Source organism: Neovison vison, chromosome X (assembly GCF_020171115.1).
Source record: "Neovison vison isolate M4711 chromosome X, ASM_NN_V1, whole genome shotgun sequence".
In the NCBI taxonomy this organism is placed as follows: domain Eukaryota; kingdom Metazoa; phylum Chordata; class Mammalia; order Carnivora; family Mustelidae; genus Neogale; species Neogale vison.
Window position 1 is genome coordinate 34,120,014 of NC_058105.1, and position 6,000 is coordinate 34,126,013.

A 6,000-nucleotide genomic window follows, 5' to 3' on the forward strand; every position below is an offset into this window, starting at 1 on the left:
CCTTCGAGTTTGCTACTTCTTTCTTCTGCCAGTTAAAAATCTACTCTTGTGCCCTTGTAGTGAATGTTTCATTTCACCAAAATTGTTAATCACCCAAATTTCTATCTTTTTTTTTAATATAATTTGCTTTCTCCCCCAGGTTAGGGAAATTTTCAACCATTGTTTCTTCAAATACGTTTTCTGCCCCTTTCCATCTCTTGTCTCCTTCTGGGACTCCTAAAATGTGAATGTCATTCAACTTGATGTTGTCCCAGAAGTTCCTTAAGCTATCTTCACTCTTTTAAATTCTTTTTATAATTTCTCTTCATTGATTTTCTCTAACTGGGGAAACATTGCCATACTGGCTTCCTTTACTTCCTTAAGTGTTTTTTTGTTTTGTTTTGTTTTTTAGTTTTTAAAATGTGTTTAAAATGGGTGCATTGAAGCATTTGTCTGTTATATCTCACAATATTTTTGTTGTTGTTTGGTTTTATTTGTTTGTTTTATTTGGATAGAGTATTTGAGCAAAGTTTATTTCTTTTACTTAAGAAGTCTTTGATGTCACTTCTCAGAGAGCAGAACTGTGAACATGCATGCAGGAATGGTTTTAGTCCTCTTTTCCTGATCTGTGTTTTCAGATGTCTGTCATATTTAGTATCCCATGCAGTTGTTAGGCTCCACTAATTCCCAGCTGATTGCTCTATTGTCTTGGGGCATAAATTGCTCTATAATTGGATCCTTTTAAACTTGTGCAGGGGTAGTGTTTGAATTTTTTTTTCTAATGCAAGAAAGGCACTTCTTAGATTTTTCTTTCCATAGCTCTCTCCCGTGAACTAGCTGACATATAGTTTAGCTTGTTGCTCTTAACTAAGAAGAGCTATTGATTTTCAGAGTGCCCTTAGGCCTGAATTTCCTCAGACTCTGTTCGAATAAAGTCAATTCCTTTGGGGGAGATTTGGAGTCCTCTTTTCTTATGGACTGCCTCTTTCCCTGCACAAAATCTCTGAGCCACTAATCCAGTTACTGTCCAAAAGTGATAGTCTCTGATCTTCTTGAACTGCTTCATTCTATGTGGAACTTCTGTCCTACTAGCAAGCTGTGATGACGACAATTGATGCCCTAGTATTTCTTGGCCTGTTGTGCTTGGGGATTGGGTGAAGGGAAGGAGTCTCTGATCTCCTGGCTTCACTCTCTAGGAATTTAGTCTCTGCAAGTTAAATCTGGATAAGATAAAAAATGCTGGTATCCAGTTCCTCTTGAGGTCCCCTGTCCCTTAAATGGCAGCTGAGAGAGAAGGTAGACTCAACCCCTTGGTCACACAATTACATATTTGACTTTCTATTAAGTTGAGGTAGGGGCGGGTGGAGGAAGCATATCATGGCTCAAGGGTGACAGACTCTTGCTATTATTACTAAATTTTAGTAGATTTTCCTGAATAAATGTTCCATCATTTTCTGTAGGTCTTTATGACAATTTCCAGAGAACTGACTTAAAAAAAATAGCTTTTACCAATTATGCTTGTTTCACTGGGTAGCAAATCTGTAGACTTCTCATACTGCCATTCCAGAAGTGAAACGTTATTCCTTCTTTATGTTTTCTCTGATCTTAAAGAGTCTTATCACCTGGTTGCCAAATATCTGAAACTGAACACACATATATATCTAATATTTATCACTAGAAAAAGATTGGTAGAGATAGAAAGTCAGCCAATTACAACTGCTGTCTTTTTTAAAGACTTTATTTATTTGAGAGAGAGAGAGAGAACATGAGCAGGGAGAAGGGGCAGAGGGAGAGGGAGAGGCAGGCTCCCTGTTGAGCAGGGAGCCCAACATGGGGCTCAATCATAAGAAGCCAGGATCATGACCTGAGCCAAAGGCTGGTACCTAACCAACTGAGGCACCCAGGTGCCCCTAACTGTTTTCTTTCATATAATAAGCATTTTATCTTTGAAATTTGATATTAGCAATATGATCATATTTTTTCTTCACAGAACTTACGCTATTTAGCATTATTCTTTGTCTTTTATTTTTTTTTACATTTTTTTAAAAGATTTTATTTATTTATTTGAGAGAGAGAGACAGTAAGAGAGAGCATGAGTGAGGAGAAGGTCAGAGAGCGAAGCAGACTCCCCATGGAGCTGGGAGCCTGATGTGGGACTCGATCCCGGGACTCCAGGATCACGCCCTGAGCCGAAGGCAGTCGTCCAACCAACTGAGCCACCCAGGCGTCCCTATTCTTTGTCTTTTAACTTTAAGAATATTGTTGTGCTTTCTTCTGATTTCCTGATCACTTTCAGCAGCTAGGTAGAAATTTATGCAGAACCATGGGAAGTCAATAATATGTCAAAGTTTGTTTTAATAGTAACCTCAGTGGAAGAGGCTAAAATAATATGCATGGTTCTAAGGCAAGGCAAATATAATACTTTATATTGTTAATATGATTGAATTTATTGAATTTGTTATATAGGTACTAAAACTAGGGGAAAAAATTCCCACACTTTTTAATGCAAGAACTAGTAAACCAGCAATGGGGCTAAGGGCATTTCCACAAAATGTTTTTTTTTTTTTTTCCAATTTATTTATTTTCAGAAAAACAGTATTCATTATTTTTTCACCACACCCAGTGCTCCATGCAAGCTGTGCCCTCTATAATACCCACCACCTGGTACCCCAACCTCCCACCCCCCCGCCACTTCAAACCCCTCAGACTGTTTTTCAGAGTCCATAGTCTCTCATGGTTCATCTCCCCTTCCAATTTACCCAAAAGCACATACCCTCCCCAATGTCCATAACCTTCCCCCCTTCTCCCAACCCCCCTCCCCCCAGCACAAAATGTTTTTTGTTTGTTTGTTTTTTATCTTTAAACATCTTCTGTAATCCCAACTTTTTCTGGCTCAGGCTCAATTCCAAGGAGTGCTCATTAAATTCCAACTCTTCTACCTATCAAATAATCTTGAGTTTCATAACCTCTCTGAGCCATGCTTTTCTCAGCTGCTAATGAGAATAAACAATAATTGTCCTTCCTTATAATGTTGCCACAGGGATTGATGAGGTAATGCACATGAAAGCTCTTGTAAAATGAGACAGTTGTTAGAAACCATTGTGATATTTATGTGTGGAATATCCCAGTGCCTCAGAATGTAGACTTAAAAGTACTTTATTGTGTATACCCACATGGGACAAAATACATTATATTATATTTCAATAAATAATAAACTCTTATAACAGAACTCTAATTTTGATGTTTTTAAAATGTACAAAAACTTCTTAAATGTCAGTAGCCTGAAGGCACAACAAAAAGCAGGTTTCTTTAATTAATGCAGATACCAGTTACAGGTGGCCCAAGAGAAAGAAGCAAATTAAAATATTTAATATGTCTGGTCCATGGTAGAGTTTTTTCTTTATCTTTTGTTCTTTTTAAAAAATGAATTCTAAAGAAAAGAGAAATGTTATTTCTACCAGTCTTATTTTCTATTTCTTCCTTTGAGATTCTGTGTTTTCTGATTAGCCACAGGATATGATGCCTAATATTTAAAATCTACATTTAGTCAAAGGTTATATTAATTTCCCAGGAGCCAATTTCTCATTTCTGGTAGCACATGTACACACAAAATAAAAAAAGATTTGCTACAACTAATAATAAAAATGTTATTTTGTGTAATTATTGTAAAGCTATGAGTAAATTATGATAAGGCAACACTTTGTGAACTATTCTAGGATAATACATACTGAGGCGAAGTCCTTTGTTTGCAATTTAGACTAGTACACACTTAAAATGAAAACTAAAGAGTATTGTATATGAGGTAAAATAAAGTAAAATAGTGTAATTGAGGTCATGTGCTGACAAGACAAAAGTTACTTATTACCTGAGCTGTGGATGCCAGGAAGGGTTTTATATGAAATTCATCTTTATTCTTTGGCCAATTTTTAATATCATTGAAATAATCATGTAAGTTATGTCCAGAGAGAACTATGACAGACACTTACTGCTTTCAATTTTACAAGTGTTAGAAAGAAACTGTAGAGATAAAACAGAATAAGCTCCAGTTAAGCAATATATGTATTAATTGAGTTAATATCTGTAGAAATGATAAGCCTCTCTGCTTGATAAGCCCACTTGGAGCTTGGAATATTAAACTTAGTAGTTCAGATGTTAATAGCAACAAAACTGGGAATTTCTTTTTCTTTTTTTAAAAGATTTTATTTATTTATTTGACAGAGAGAAAGATCACAAGTAGGCAGAGAGGCAGACAGAGAGAGAGGAGGAAGCAGGCTCCCTGCCGAGCAGAGAGCTGACATGGGGCTCGATCCCAGGACCCTGGGATCATGACCTGAGTCGAAGGCAGAGGCTTTAACCACTGAGCCACCCAGGCGTCCCTGAGAATTTATTTTTCAAGTATTAAGTAGTTTGGGGGCAGGGCTCATTTAAAAGAGATAAAAATGTGTATTAGTATTTGATAAAAGAAAACCAATACGTAGGTAATTTGCCCAAATCCTATAAATTTTGTCTTAGGAGGATCTTCATTTAGTTAGAAAAGTGGAAAGGGAAAACTAAAGACTGGAAATGTAAGCCCCTTGCTCTCGGTCACACAGTTACTTTGTGCCAGATCTGGGAGGAGGACCCAGGTATTTTCCTTCTGGGCCACTTCCCTTTTCATTACATTATGGTACCTGATTTATCTGGATGAAATAAAAGGAAAAACAATGTATCGGTTATTGTGTCTTCTGTATATATAGACTCTTTCAAATATTTTATTAGAAAACCAAGAGTTACCTTATCCATTTGTTTCTGAAATAATGAATCTCCTATATTTCAGAGCTGTTGTTATCCAGTATGGTATCCACTAGATATATGTAGCTATTGAAAGTAAATTTGAAATGAACTAAAATTAGTAAATTCCTGAGTGGCACTGGCTACACTTCAAGAGCTTGATAGTCACATGTGTCTAGTGGTTACTGTATTGGACCGCACAGACATGGGACATTTTAATCATGAAAGTACGTTCTATTGGACAGAGCTGATTCTAGATCCTTTCTCAGGGAAGAAGAAAGAGACTAGTAGGGCTAACCCTCATGCAATTGATTACTCCTATTGTTGTCCTACAGTTCTTAAAAACTACTAGATGTCTTTATATCCAATTTTCCCAAAATCCTGTGATGCTGCTCTTACTAAATCTACCTTTAAGTTGAGAAAAGCTGGCATCGGGCAACTATCATGAAGCTGAAATCCACCAAATGCAGGTCTCTATCTGACCAGATGTTTTAAAGCCTTGATTTCCTTAGGTTTAAATGGCACTAATAACAGTATAATCTCAAGCAGTTGTGGTGAGGATTACGTCAATTAAAAATAATCAATGAAACAAGATGGGATAGGGAGGGAGACAAACCATAAGTGACTCTTAATCTCACGAAACAAACTGTGGGTTGCTGGGGGGAGGGGGGTTGGGAGAAGGGGGGTAGGGTTATGGACATTGGGGAGGGTATGTGCTTTTGGGTAAATTGGAAGGGGAGATGAACCATGAGAGACTATGGACTCTGAAAAACAATCTGAGGGGTTTGAAGTGGCGGGGGGGGGGTGGGAGGTTGGGGTACCAGGTGGTGGGTATTATAGAGGGCACAGCTTGCATGGAGCACTGGGTGTGGTGAAAAAATAATGAATACTGTTTTTCTGAAAATAAATAAATTGGAAAAAAAAATCATGTATGGGGGCGCCTGGGTGGCTCAGTGGGTTAAGCCGCTGCCTTCAGCTCAGGTCATGATCTCAGGGTCCTGGGATCGAGTCCCGCATCGGGCTCTCTGCTCAGCAGGGAGCCTGCTTCCTCCTCTCTCTCTCTCTCTCTCTGCCTGCCTCTCTGCCTACTTGTGATCTCTCTCTGTCAAATAAATAAATAAAATCTTTAAAAAAAATCATGTATGTTTTGGGTCTAGTATGAAAGTGAGTAGTTAATAATGGTAGCAATTATTAATAACATGTAATCTGTCACCCTTTTCCCAGGATGTGAAACTCTGGAAGTTAAAATGT